The sequence below is a fragment of the Salvelinus fontinalis genome, chromosome 28 (assembly GCF_029448725.1).
Source record: "Salvelinus fontinalis isolate EN_2023a chromosome 28, ASM2944872v1, whole genome shotgun sequence".
NCBI lineage: Eukaryota > Metazoa > Chordata > Actinopteri > Salmoniformes > Salmonidae > Salvelinus > Salvelinus fontinalis.
Window position 1 is genome coordinate 31,673,058 of NC_074692.1, and position 15,926 is coordinate 31,688,983.

Here is a 15,926-nt window from a genome sequence, read left to right on the forward strand (position 1 = left end):
TACCGATCCCGTTAACGGGATTGCAGCCATAATAAGTTTTAATAAGCTTCTTGATATGCCACACCTGTCAGGTGGATGGATTATCTTGGCAAAGAAGAAATGCTTACTGACAGAGATGTAAACAAATTAGTGCACAACATTTGAGAGAAATAAGCTTTTTGTGCGTATGGAACATTTCTGGGATCTTTTATTTCAGGTCATGAAACATGGGACCAACACTTCACATGTTGCGTTATTTTGTTCAGTGTAGGTAATCTCTAGAACATGTAGTAGTAGTTGGTCTGGTTTTTAATCCGGTTACCATCTGTTACATGATGAATTGTAGTAGAGTCTAGTCAGGCCCATGCAGAGCAGCCACACCCTGCCTAGGTTCCTAACCGTGTCGTGTCTCCAGAGCCAGGTTGTTCTATTGAGCTGGAGCCTTTGACTTGTTTTGAGACTGATGGTTTGTCAGTACAGTAAGCGGGATGGGAAGCCCTGATGCCAACGTGTCGTGTTTACTTTTCACTCAGCATATTAGATATCTTCACTTCACTGTGCCCTGATGCTGGTATCAGCCTTGCGTGAGTGCCTGCGTAAGGTTATTGTGTGTGTCCTTGTCCAATTCTTCATTCCATCCCTCCACAGACACACCAGTGAGACCAGACTTTGATCGGTTTATCAGTCAGGAATTTCATTCCCCCCTTCTACCCTCCTCACACCATTCTCTCCCTTCCCCCATCCCCCCGCAACACTATGTACATATTTGTCCTTCTGTTTGGCGAAGATAGAGATCATCCAAGGACTATCTAAGACTGGGGACTTATCCCTGAATAGGAAGTCTAAATGCATAAACCAAAGCAACAACACTGACAACAATCAATGGCTCTGTGCTGTACGTATGAAAGGGGAGATAGTGACCAGTGGATATAGGGCAGGTATTGCTGGATCAAGAGGCTAAGCATGGAACCGGGGGTGGGGCTGAGGATGGGACTGAGGCTATGGTACTGGGGCTATGGTCCTGGGGCTATGGGACTGAGGCTATGGGACTGAGGCTATGGGACTGGGGCTATGGGACTGAGGCTATGGGACCGGGGCTATGGGACTGAGGCTATGGGGCTGGCGCTATGGGACTGAGTCTATGGAACAGAGGCCTATGGGACTGAGGCTATAGGACTGAGGCTATAGGACGGGGGCTCGGGATGAGTCTATGAATGAGGCTAGATATGGGACTGGGAATAAGCCAAGAGATGAGGCTGGGGCTACAGCTGAATATGGGGTTTTAGGGATGGGGACAAATAGCGCTGGAGTTAGAGATGGGTCTGGTGGAAAGGTCTGGTGGCTAGGGTGGAGGGGGGGGGGGGGGGTGGAGGGATGCCTGCTCTAATGACAGTGTGGTGGGCAGCTGGATCCTGTTTTCCAGTCTGATTGGGGAGCTAGCATAGCGGGGCCGAAGCATGGACAGCTCCTGCTCCGTTTGTGAGCCCTATGTTCATTAGAGGACCAGCACTGGAGCAATGTGGCTTGTTCACAAGCATATCAAGTTAAAAAGGGGGGATTGGCCACAGTGGGATTTTCCTGATAGAACAGGGAGGAGGGGATAAAAGGACAGCATTGGTGAACTTCAATTGGAAACTACAACCGTGAGACACTTGAAAGTAATCTCTGATCACACTGCTTTATTCCAAGCTGCGTTTATTCTCTCATTCATCTCTCTCTCATTCCACAAAGCATGCTCAGGCATTTGTGTGTGTTTTTTTCCCATCTATCTATCTTTCTTTCTTTTTTGTCTTTTATCTGGCCCGCTCATCTTGTGATTTTTGGAGACCTTGTTTCTGTGTTCTGTGTTTATCTCTGTTTTCCCTAGACTGTGCTGCCTTCCTCCACTCCCCTCCGCCTGCCGCCCGCTGGCCTGGCTTGTTCCAGGCAGAATGCCAGTTGATCAGGTTTCAGTCTGCTTGTGTTTGCTGTCTATGACTGGACTAGCAGAAACCAATAAACACTACACTTCCCCCTCCGTTAAGGAACCATTCTTGCCGTGCCAAAAGGCACGAGGCATTACTGTGACCTGTAGGGAATTGGCTCTTTCTTCCACCTTCTCCTCTTCCAACAACGTTTGCCCCCTTTTTTATTCTTCATCTAAATTCCTTAAATACCTGCCGATATTTTTATTTTTTTATTTTACCGTTATTTTACCAGGTAAGTTGACTGAGAACACATTCTCATTTGCAGCAACGACCTGGGGAATAGTTACAGGGGAGAGGAGGGGGATGAATGAGCCAATATGCAGCTTGCAACCTAACAAATACAGCCAATTAGAAGCTGACCTGGGCTCTGACACTCCTGGGAGAGGATGACTGAGTTATTTAATGTATCACTGTAACTGAATCTGTTATCCATGATGTTGTGGACCCCGAGACTTCATTAATCTCCTATTCTGGGGAAGGAGACCACAGGGTACTGTTGGCGTGGTCCGGCTAGCTGCCCTGTTTCCAAATGTTTGAAACTCTCTGCCATATCTGGATTGAATTGGTAGACCCCCTTCTTCTGTTTCATGTGGTTTGTAGTTGCAGCGGGGCTCATGTGGTTTGTATTGTCCTACAGATGGTTGGAGCACCACCGTCTTCATTTATGAACAAGATACCTACTGGGTTTGCTGATCTTTTTTTATGAGACGTAAACCTTGAGTCCGAGTCAAGTCCCAAGTCCCTTGTGTTTGAGTCCAAGTCAGATTCCTTAATGCTCAAGTCACGAGCAGGGGTTAAAGTAAGGCAGTACAGTCCGGTACGGCATCCCGGCAAAATAAATAGTGTGGGTATGCCATACCGGTAAAATGTGAGCCTATCACAATTAACACAACATGCCATTACTGCATGTCATCCGCATGAAAAATGTGTGAATTGACTGTAAACCGGGTGGCATACGCTCCATATTGTGTTGTGGTTTGAGGAGAACACTCACATTTTTTTAATGCGGAGATGAGTGGCCGAGACGGTTGTGGACAAGGTGGAGATGAGTGGCCGAGACGGTTGTGGACAAGGCGGAGATGAGTGGTCGAGACGGTTGTGGACAAGGCGGAGATGAGTGGCCGAGACGGTTGTGGACAAGGCGGAGATGAGTGGCCGAGACGGTTGTGGACAAGGCGGAGATGAGTGGCCGAGACGGTTGTGGACAAGGTGGAGATGAGTGGCCGAGACGGTTGTGGACAAGGCGGAGATGAGTGGTCGAGACGGTTGTGGACAAGGCGGAGATGAGTGGCCGAGACGGTTGTGAACAAGGCGGAGATGAGTGGTCGAGACGGTTGTGGACAAGGCGGAGATGAGTGGTCGAGACGGTTGTGGACAAGGAGGAGATGAGTGGCCGAGACGGTTGTGGACAAGGCGGAGATGAGTGGTCGAGACGGTTGTGGACAAGGCGGAGATGAGTGGTCGAGACGGTTGTGGACAAGGCGGAGATGAGTGGCCGAGACGGTTGTGGACAAGGCGGAGATGAGTGGTCGAGACGGTTGTGGACAAGGCGGAGATGAGTGGTCGAGACGGTTGTGGACAAGGCGGAGATGAGTGGTCGAGACGGTTGTGGACAAGGCGGAGATGAGTGGTCGAGACGGTTGTGGACAAGGCGGAGATGAGTGGCCGAGACGGTTGTGGACAAGGCGGAGATGAGTGGTCGAGACGGTTGTGGACAAGGCGGAGATGAGTGGCCGAGACGGTTGTGGACAAGGCGGAGATGAGTGGCCGAGAAGGTTGTGGACAAGGCGGAGATGAGTGGTCGAGACGGTTGTGGACAAGGCGGAGATGAGTGGCCGAGACGGTTGTGGACAAGGCGGAGATGAGTGGCCGAGACGGTTGTGGACAAGGCGGAGATGAGTGGCCGAGACGGTTGTGGACAAGGCGGAGATGAGTGGCCGAGACGGTTGTGGACAAGGCGGAGATGAGTGGCCGAGACGGTTGTGGACAAGGCGGAGATGAGTGGTCGAGACGGTTGTGGACAAGGCGGAGATGAGTGGCCGAGACGGTTGTGGACAAGGCGGAGATGAGTGGCCGAGACGGTTGTGGACAAGGCGGAGATGAGTGGCCGAGACGGTTGTGGACAAGGCGGAGATGAGTGGTCGAGACGGTTGTGGACAAGGCGGAGATGAGTGGCCGAGACGGTTGTGGACAAGGCGGAGATGAGTGGCCGAGACGGTTGTGGACAAGGCGGAGATGAGTGGCCGAGACGGTTGTGGACAAGGCGGAGATGAGTGGTCGAGACGGTTGTGGACAAGGCGGAGATGAGTGGCCGAGACGGTTGTGGACAAGGCGGAGATGAGTGGTCGAGACGGTTGTGGACAAGGCTGAGATGAGTGGCCGAGACGGTTGTGGACAAGGTGGAGATGAGTGGTCGAGACGGTTGTGGACAAGGCGGAGATGAGTGGCCGAGACGGTTGTGGACAAGGCGGAGATGAGTGGCCGAGACGGTTGTGGACAAGGCGGAGATGAGTGGCTGACATCAATTCAGGCAAGTGTAGGCCTAATGACAATCACAGAATGTCATTACAATACACGTAGGTGTTTTGGAACAAATGCCTCTTCCTTATCATCACATTTTATTGGTCAGATGTTATTGCGGGTGTAGCGAAATGCTTGTGTTTCTTGCTCCAACAATGCAGTAATATCTAACAATTCACTACAATACACACAATAGAAACAAACCTAAAAGTAAAACGATGGAAATAAGGAATATATAAATATTAGGATGAAGAATGTCGGAGTGGTATACAGTGATCCCTCGCCACTTCGCGGTTCACTTATCGCGGATTCGCTATTTCGCGGATTTTCATAATGCATTTTTTTTTTTTTTTTGGTGCATTGTGCTCTGCATTCTGATTCGCTAAAAACTCAAAAAACATGGTGGCATGTCGGTGTACAAGGATCTTTTTGCAAAGAAGAAAAAAGAGCGACAACAGCTGCCTATCACTATGTTCTTCTCCCGAACAAACACACCTGCACCGCGGGCTTCAGAAGAAGAGAACACTGCAGAGCGCAGTCAGGATGCAGCGGCCCAGTCTGAAGAGCAGTGAAACGGCCTACACGTGAGTCACTGTATTTGTATACATGTAATAGTTGCTAATTGTAAAAAAAAAAAAAGTTTTCTATTTCGCGGATTTCACTTATCGCGGGTCATTTTCGGAACGCAACCCCCGCGATAAACGAGGGATTACTGTACACTAAAATATAGTAGAATAGAATACAGTATATACATATAAGATGAGTAAAGCAAAAATATGTAAACATTATTAAAGTGACTAGCGTTCCATTATTAAAGTGGCCAGTGATTTCAAATCTATGTATATAGGGCAGCAGCTTCTGAGGTGCAGGGTTACGTAACGGGGTGAAGCTGACTAGTGATGGCTATTTAACAGTTTGATGGCCTTAAGATAGAAGCTATTTTTCAGTCTCTCGGTCCCAACTTTGATGCACCTGTACTGACCTGATAATGGGGTGAACAGGCAGTGGCTCGGGTGGTTGTTGTCCTTGATTATCTTTTTGGCCTTCCAGTGACATCGGGTGCTCTAGGTGTCCTGGAGGGAAGTAGTTTGCCCCAGGTGATGCTTTGGGTAGATCACACCACTCTCTGGAGAGCCCTGCGGTTGCGGGCGGTGCAGTTGCTTAACAGGCGGTGATACAGCCTGACAGGAAGCTCTCAATTGTGGATTTGTAAAAGTTTGTGAGGGTTTTAGGTGCCAAGCCAAATTTATTCAGCCTCCTGAGGTTGAAGAGGTGATGTTGCGTCTTCTTCACCACACTGTCTGTGTGGATGGACCATTTGAGATTGTCAGTGATGTGCATGCCGGGGAACTTGAAGATTTCCACTTGCTCCACTGCGGTCCCGTCGATGTGGATAGGGGCGTGCTCCCTCTGATGTTTCTTGATGTCCACAATCAGCTCCTTTGTTTTGCTGACATTGAGTGAGAGGTTATTATCCTCCCACTCCCAGGGGTCTCGTTATTGTTGGTAATCAGGCCTAATACTGTTGTCATCTGCAAATTTGATGATTGAGCTGAAGGGGGTGCGTGGCCATGTAGTCATGGGTGAACAGGGAGTACAGGAGGGGGCTAAGCATGCACCTTTGTGGTGCCCCTGTGTTGAGGATCAGCGGAGTGGAGGTGTTGTTTCCTACCTTCACCACCTGAGGGCGGGCCATCGGGAAGTCCAGGACCCTGTTGCACAGGGCGGGGTTCAGACCCAAGGTCCCTAGTTTAATGATGAGCTTGGAGGGTACTATGGTGTTGAATGCTGAGCTATAGTCAATTAACAGCATTCTTACATACAGTTGAAGTCGGCAGTTTACATACACTTAGGTTGGAGTCATTAAAACTCATTTTTCAACCACTCCACAAATTTCTTGTTAACAAACTATAGTTTTGGCAAGTCGGTTAGAACATCTACTTTGTGCATGACCCAAGTAACTTTTCCAACAATTGTTTACAGACAGATTATTTCACTTATAATTCACTGTATCACAATTCCAGTGGGTCAGAAGTTTATATTCACTAAGTTGACTGTGCCTTTAAACAGCTTGGAAAATTCCAGAAAATGATGTCATGCTTTAGAAGCTTCAGAGGTGTACCTGTGGATGTATTTCAAGGCCTACCTTCAAACTCAGTGCCTCTTTGCTTGACATCATGGGAAAATCAAAAGAAATCAGCCAAGACCTCAGAAAAAAGTGTAGACCTCCACAAGTCTGGTTCATCCTTGGGAGCAATTTCAAAACACCTGAAGGTACCACGTTCATCTGTACAAACAATAGTGCACAAGTATAAACACCATGGGACCACGCAGCCGTCATACCACTCAGGAAGGAGACGCGTTCTGTTTCCTAGAGATTAACATACTTTGGTGCGAAAAGTGCAAATCAATCCCAAAACAACAGCAAAGAACCTTGTGAAGATGCTGGAGGAAACAGGTACAAAAGTATCTATATCCACAGTAAAACGAGTCCTATGTCGACATTTTTTTATTTATTTTATTTATTTATCCGTTATTTTACCAGGTAAGTTGACTGAGAACACGTTCTCATTTGCAGCAACGACCTGGGGAATAGTTACAGGGGAGAGGAGGGGGATGAATGAGCCAATTGTAAACTGGGGATTATTAGGTGCCCGAGATGGTTGAGGGCCAGATTGGGAATTTAGCCAGGACACTGGGGTTAACACCCCTACTCTTACGACAAGTGCCATGGGATCTTTAATGACCTCAGAGAGTCAGGACACCCGTTTGATGTCCCATCCGAAAGAAGGCACCCTACACAGAGCAGTGTCCCCAATCACTGCCCTGGGGTATTGGGATCTTTGTTTAGACCAGAGGAAAGAGTGCCTCCTACACCACTTCCAGCAGCATCTGGTCTCCCATCCAGGGACTGACCAGGACCAACCCTGCTTAGCTTCAGAAGCAAGCCAGCAGTGGTATGCAGGGTGGTATGCTGCTGCTGACATAATCGACACATGGGGACAAAGATCATACTTTTTGGAAAAATGTTCTCTGGTCTGATGAAACAAAAATAGAACTGTTTGGCCATAATGACCATCGTTATGTTTGGAGGGAAAAGGGGAAGGCTTGCAAGCCGAAGAACACCATCCTAACCGTGAAGAACGGGGGTGGAAGCATCATGTTGTGGGGGTGCTTTGCTGTGGGAGGGACTGGTGCACTTCACAAAATAGATGACTTCATGAGGAAGGAAAATTATGTGGATATATTGAAGCAACATCTCAAGACATCAGTCAGGAAGTTAAAGCTTGGTCGCAAATGGGTCTTCCAAATGGACAATGACCCCAAGCATACTTCCAAAGTTGTGGCAAAATGGCTTAAGGACAACAAAGTCAAGGTATTGGAGTGACCATCACAAAGCCCTGACCTCAATCCTATAGAACATTTGTGGGCAGAACTGAAAAAGCGTGTGCGAGCAAGGAGGCCTACAAACCTGACTCAGTTACACCAGCTCTGTCAGGAGGAATGGGCCAAAATTCACCCAACTGTGGGAAGGTTGTGGGAAGCTTGTGGAAGGCTACCTGAAACGTTTGACCCAAGTTAAACAATTTAAAGGCAGTGCTACCAAATACTAATTGAATGTATGTAAACTTCTGACCCACTGGGAATGTGATGAAAGAAATAAAAGCTGAAATAAATCATTCTCTCTACTAATATTCTGACATTTCACATTCTTAAAATAAAGTGGTGAATCTAACTGATCTAAGACAGGGAATTGTTACTAAGATTAAATGTCATGAATTGTGAAAAACTGAGTTTAAATGTATTTGGCTAAGATGTATGTAAACTTCCGACTTCAACTTGATGTATTCCTCTTGTCCAGATGGGATAGGGCAGTGTGCAGTTCAATGGTGATTGCATCGTCTGTGGATCTACTGGGGGAGGTAAGTAAATTGAAGTGGGTCTAGGGTGTCAACTACGGTAGAGGTGATATGATACTTGACTAGTCTCTCAAAGCACTTCATGATGACAGAAGTGAGTGCTACGGGACGATGGGCATTTAGTTCAGTTACCTTTGCTTTCTTGGGTACAGGAACAATGGTGGACATCTTGAAGCATGTGGGGACAGCAGACTGGGATAGGGAGAGATTGAAAATGTCCGTAAACACTCCAGCCAGCTGGTCTGCGCATGCTCTGAGGACGCGGCTAGAGATGTCGTCTGGGCCGGCATTCTTGCAAGGGTTAACACGCTTAAATGTCTTACTCACGTCGGCCACAGAGAAGGAGAGCCCACAGTCCTTGGTAGTGGGCCGCGTTGGTGGAACTGTATTTTCCTCAAAGCAGCCGAAGGTGTTTAGCTTGTCTGGAAGCAAGACGTCGGTGTCTGCGACGTGGCTGGTTTTCACTCTGTAATCCGTGATTGTCTGTAGACCCTACCACATACGTCTCATGTCTGAGCCGTTGAATTGTGACTCCGCTTAGTCTCTATACGTTTTGCCTGTTTTATTGCCTTACGGAGGGAATAACTACACTGTTTGTATTCGGCCATATTCCCAGTCACCTTGCCATGCTTAAATGCGTTGGTTCAAACTTTCTGTTTTGCGCGAGTGCTGCCATCTATCCACGGTTACTGGTTATGGTAGGTTTTAATAGTCACTGTGGGTACAACATCTCCTATACACTTCCTGATAAACTCCATCACCATATCTGTGTATTCGTCAATGTTATTCTCAGAGGCTACCCGGAGCAAATCCCAGTCCACGTGATCAAAACAATCTTGAAGCGTGAATTCCGATTGATCAGACCAGCGTTGAATAGTCCTTAGCACGGGTACTTCCTTGTTTGAGTTTCTGCCTTTAGGAAGGGAGGAGAAAAATGGAATTGCCAAAGAGAGGACTGGGGAGGGTCTTGTAGGCATTTAGCGGTGGTCTAATGTTTCTTAGAGCGAATGCTACAGTCAATGTATTGGTAGAACTTCGGTAGCGTTTTCCTCAAATTTGCTTTGTTAAAATCCTCAGCTACAATAAATGCGGCCTCAGGATATATGGTTTCCAGTTTGCTTGAAGACCAGTGAAGTTCTTTGAGGGCTGTCGTCGTATCGGCTTGAGGGGGAATATACACGGCTGTGACTATAACTGAAGAGAATTCTCTTCGGAGGTAATACGGTCGGCATTTGATTGTGAGGTTTTCTAGGTCAGGTGAACAAAAGGACTTGAGTTTCTGTATGTTATCACAATCACACAATGAGTAGTTCATCCTGAAAAATACACCCCCACCTTTCTTCTTCCCGGAGAGTTTTTTTCCCTGTCTGCTCGATGTACTGAGAACCCAGCTGGCTGTATGGACAAAGACAGTATATCCCGAGAGAGCCATGTTTCCCGTGAAACAGAGTAAGTTACAGTCCCTGATATCTCTCTGGAAGGAGATTCTCACCCTGAGCTTATCGAGAGACTGAACATTAGCGAGTAATATACTCAAAGCTGTGGATGGTGTACGTGCCTCCTGAGTCGGACTAGAAGTCCACTCCGAATACCTCTTCTCCGCCGGCGCTGTTTTGGATCAGCCTCTGGAATCAGTTCAATTGGCCTTGGGGGTTCGAGCAAAGGATCCAATTCGGGAAAGTTGTATTCCCAGTCTTAATGCTGGTGAGTTACCACCGCTCTGATATACAAAAGTTATATCCGGCTGTATGTAATAACACAAAATATTTCCTACAGAAATAAATAAAATCATTCAAAATAAGATACTACACCAGAAAGCATGATTTGGCAAGTGGATCATTAGCTTCTTTTTAAAAAAGCTGTCGATTGTTTTATATTGGATAGCCTACAGTCAGAAAGGCCCGTAATTTGGGCAGCACGCTCTGGAAATACCAAATAGATGATTGTTAATTTGCAACTGTCAGTGAAGAGCAGAGAGACCCAGCCAGGCATAGTGCAATATTTAAAAATGCATTTGCAGAAAAACTGTTTGGAAAGCAAATGGCTATTGCTGTAAAGAAATGACAATGAAAAGACTCCAATCTGTCTTTCAGTTATCAAAATTCTTAATTTAATTGAGGGAACAGTAGCCCATTGGCACCAGCTGAGACATCCGCCATATCCGGGTGAGTGTGCATATTGACTGTCTTTATCATTGGGCCAGTGCCACTTTTGTTTGTTTTTGGACAGTCATTTCCTCCTCCAGGTTAGATGGACGTCATATTGTATTTGTGTCTCCCCTTTTCATAGGCCGATTATATGGATCACACATCGTTTCTATTGATCTTTTTGTCAGTGTCAGCTACCCTGTAATTTTTTTTATGTAAAAAAAACGTGTGCGAGCATTTGAGTCTCCCGTACCATTAAGAAATTAAATCTACTTTCACCCCTGGTCACGAGTCTCTAAAAGCTGTGGTCCAACCATTTTTTTTATATCAATTCTGTTACAATGTTGTACATTGTAAGGATAACTAGATAACACAGCTCTATAATATTTGCTGTTGTAGCTAGAATGTTACATTATGCAAAGAGAGATTTTCTGACAACAAAGTCACTACTGGTCGAATCCGAGTCCCCACCGGGTACTGCATATATCACTGTCTTGAACTGAGGCATTTGTAAAAGTTCTAAGCTGCAAGGATTTTCCGTTGGCTGAGAAAGGCGTGGTCATAGGCTTTATCTTTTCAAACAATACACCAGCATACCCCCAAAAAGGCCTTTGTAGGAGATGTCAATGTTTTGAGAATATATGGACAGGAGACAAATTGTGTACATACACATGGGCACACACAGTCTGTTGTGCACACACACACACACACATACACACACACACAGAGTGAGAACACTGAAATTCTCCTATTCCTGTTGGACGGCCTGTAATATTCTTCATAGGTCTGAGAACAAAAACGCTGTCAGAGGAAAACAGAGGTATATCCTGGACAGTCTGGCACACAGCCTCTCTTTGTGACAGAATGTAAACAATGTTTATCTTCTGCTACGCATTTACTGACTGGCATTCTCCTCCTCTAGACTTATGTCACTTTCTTCATGGTTGAACATATTAGTACAATTTCAGAAGTATTTCTGAAGAATGGTTCTTGACTGAAATAGAAGATAACTTGGAGAAAGACAATGGACATTGCACAGTGAAGCATTACAGGTACAGGATCAACAAAACACAACATGTACAGCTACATTAAGTAATCTGTTAACAAAGCTCTCTGCCGATTTTAAAGTAGGCCTAATCATTTTCTATAATGGCTTTTTAAACACAAATAGTTACTCTAATTATAATAAGTACATTTTTTGTATTCCTCAAACAAATAACTTTCATTAATGATTTATAATGAACTAACATATTGTCTCAGTAGCCTGAGCTGTAGTCACCAAAAAGTGTCTGAAGTTAACTCGACCCCAAACTATTTTACGCTCCCTCTTCTCCATAAAGAACCATAAATCACTTTCCTGTAAACAGTAGTGACATGGAGCCTCATGTGTATTTTGATATACATTTAGGAGACCTCAAGCACTGAAACACGAGCTCTCCTCTGTTTTGGAGACAACTGTAGAGACGTTAAAATCACATCTGTTTTGGTGGAAGCTCATTCCTGTGTGTTTGTGTGTGTGTGTGTGTGTGTGTGTGTTTGTGTTTTTTTTGGAAACGTAAGCAGTAAGCACGTTGTACACAGATGCCATTGCGCTAATTTGTTCTTATTGCTACAAATTACGTTGTCGTGCTTAAGCATGATAATGCTACCAGTAACAATAATGCAGATACAGTCACGCTCTGCGTCGGCAGCTGTGTCGCCACCATCGGGTAGGCCTGGATCTCTGTAATATAAGTCCTTATGCGGGATTAAAAGGATTTCATTAAAATTGGATGCTTGCTGTTCCATTGTTAGTTTGCTGCTCCCGATATCTCTGTGTGGGTCTGTCTGTGTGAGCTATTTCCTCCCTCCCAGCAGCTTTTCATCAGGTCGTGGTCCTGCATTAGGCTCTCAACACCAGATGACAACTGGCAGCCTCAGCTCCTGAAACCCAGGAGAAGCGCGGAAAAACGCCCTTGATTATGTATGGCCCATTATTACTTGTGAGAGTGGGGACCACAGCGATCCTTTTTCTGGGGCCTTTTTCTGGGGCCAATATTGTGGCTCTGGGACTGACCCAGTACAGAGGAGGGCAGGGAGGGACCTAACAAGAAGTGAGTTGAACAGGCTGGGGATGAGATGGGGCACACACACATACACATGCAAGCACACACATGCAAGCACACACACACATACACACACTCAGCAGTACCTTGATACTCCAATCCAGAGGACCACTCTGGGGTCCAGGTGCAGGGTCTTAATGAACCAGGGAGTGAGGGGGGTGTTGTGTTCTCCCAGGCCCATGTGAAGTCTCACTCATCACCCCGCCCCTCTTTAACCCTGGATTAGTTTCCTCTTCCAGGTTTAGTAGCAGGATGCTGCCCTCAGCCTGGGCCTTTTCCCACTACCTGAACAGTGTGAGATAGCCTTTGTTTCCCTGGGGAAGGATATTACTGTAGCGCCTGCTGCCTAGAGTTGACTTTGTAAAACCAGCTTGGAGTTCTCACAACAGAAGTGGTTGTGCCCATCTGGCGTAGCAGACAGGACTCTTTGTTCCTAGTCCTTATGAATCCATCCTGTTATGGTTGTGTTGAGATGAACTCTTATGCTGCAGCGCTATTGCATAAAGGTTTTGAAGTCTTATTATTTGGATGATATGTGTAACTAACACATGATCTCTACCCTGAAGTTAGTATTCGCCACTCATTGCATGACATTCATCCAGCATTGAGAACACTATTTTCTAAACCAGCAGCATATCCTGTCCTTTAGAGGGACTGCAACGTTGTGTGACCCTAATGCATGACAAATAGACAATGGAACAAACTGAAAATATGGGTCCATTGTAAAGACCCTGTACTCATTGGGAAGTGTATATCTTAGCATCAGGGCCTCTATTCAAAGCATATCAGTGCTGATCTAGGATCAGGTCCCTGTTGTCCATATAATGTTATTCATTATGATCTAATAAGCTGAACTGATCCTAGATCAGCACTCCAGTGAATATGGGCCCAAAGCAGCACTTATAAGTCTGGTTCCTGATAAGAGCATCTGTCTTGCTGCACCCACCCCAGGTACGTAATCTTCCTGGAAGCCTGTGTGTTTGTTTTGGTAGGGAACATGACTGGTTAGATGACTGGGAAATGGAAGAGTACATGTCTCCCTGCTAATTATGATACGACTTGGCCTTGTTTTCTTTTCAATACATCGGTTTACTTTAGATGGAAAGATAGAGGAGCGTGTGAGGTGAGAGAAACAAGTGCCTTCCTCAGGTGGAAGTGGTGAAAATGGGTTTGGCATGTCTTGTGAATGCACACGTACGCACACAAACACATGCCTTGTCTGGCCATTCATGCAGCCTGGGTTATCTGTCCTTTTTTTTTCATTAGCTTCCTCACACCTGCTGATGAAATATGTCCTTGCTGGAAACAAAACGCCTGTCAGCACTTCAGCATGTCCTGGGCCTGTTCCTCAGAAGTGCCGAAAATATTTCTGCCCCCCTTTCTCTCTCTCTTTCTCTCAATTCAATTTAAGGGGGCTTTATTGGCATGGGAAACATATGTTTACATTGTCAAAGCAAGTGAAATAGATAATAAACAAAAGTGAAATAAACAATAAAAAATGAACAGTAAACAGTACACTTACAAAAGTTCCAAAAGAATAAAGACATTTCAAATGTCATATTATGTCTATATACAGTGTTGTAATGATGTGCAAATAGTTAAATATAGATTGTATTTACAATGGTGTTTGTTCTTCACTGGTTGCCCTTTTCTTGTTGCAACAGGTCACAAATCTTGCTGATGTGATGGCACCCTGTGGTATTTCACCCAATAGATATGGGAGTTTACGAAAATTGGGTTTGTTTTCAAATTCCTTGTAGGTCTGTTTAATTTGAATGAAATATGTGTCATTAATATTGTCATACTTTTCGCAGGCGGTTAGGAAGTGCAGCTCAGTTTACACCTCATTTTGTGGGCAGTGTGCACATAGCCTGTCTTCTCTTGAGAGCCTCTCTCTCTCTCTCTTTCTCTTTCTATATTTCTTATACACCCACCTCCACTTCCTTTAGAACATGTGAAAAAAAGGTTAAAGATATAATCAAATCCCTAGATTGTCCCTTTGTTGTATTATTATGTAGTGAGAGTAGCAGGAGGTCAGTGGTGTGTTGTAGAGATCCTCTGGGCTGCTTGGCTGTGTCTGCTGAGAGGTGCATGGACATGGCAGGGTGTTGATAACAGAGAGGCAGGGAAGTTACAATATGTGCTTATTGATTAATCACAATGCTACATTAAAGCCTGGTACGGTTCTGCTACGTATATATACAGTAACTTGTCTAAGTTAAGCCCATTGTGAGTCTAATTTAAACATCACATTTGAATATGTTGAAGTTGGTAAGGATATGCAGTTTTGTGATTGTATTTGCTTTAGGGCCATTTACTTTAAAGGTTAACACTATTACCCCCCTTTAAATGGCTGACAGATCTCTGTGTACAGACAACATGTAGGCCACTATAGCTGCACAATTTGGCAATAGATGATAGAAGATTGTAGCAGTGAATAGTATCTCCTGAACTATCGTATAGAATTCCTTGTGTAACCAGTTGGCAAGGATTGTTCTCTGAGTCCTGGCGAGGGTTTTTCTACGTGTGTGTGCTTGTGTGTGTTCTGTGTTCTTCATTTTCCGTATTCTTCATTCATTCTTTGTGTTTGTGTAGCCTAGCGGTTTGAGTTTTGGGCCAATAACCGCTAGGTCGCTGGTTCAGATAACTGAGTCGACAAGGTGAAAAATCGGTCTATGTGCCCTTGAGCAAGGCACTTAACCCTAATTTGCTGCAGGGGTATCGTATTACTATGGCTGACCCTGTAACACGATACGTGTCTATGTAGTTGTGTGTGTAGGCTTCTGAACACTAGTATTTCTTGTTAAAGGCTGCAGGGACAGCCAACCTACCTACAGCTGGGGCCTAACTAACTGACACCCCATGCAACCTGTGGGGCCTGACAAATGGAAAAACCTGATGATGAATGAAGCACAATTACTAAGGAGGGTAACAAATGTTCCTAATGATTTATACCCAGATCGGGTTGCTTTATTTTCGCCCGGCAACAATTTTTCCAGGAGGACAGTGGTGGAGCAACCCCTGCTCCAGGCTCCATACGATGATGCTCTCACACTCTGCTGCAGACATTGACTAATGGGCTATTTGAGACCACCGCCATTGATATTTACCTCATTTTCCTTGCTCTAGATTCCATAATAATGAGGGGGCATTGTCAGGTTTGAGGTTACCTCTTTATTTAGTTATTTTGTCTGGAGGTGATGGGGGTCCCCTGTAGGTCTTGGGTCGCTTTCTGCCCTAGGTGGTCTAGGGAGAGTCAGGGTAGGTCAGACAGACACCCTAGGGGCT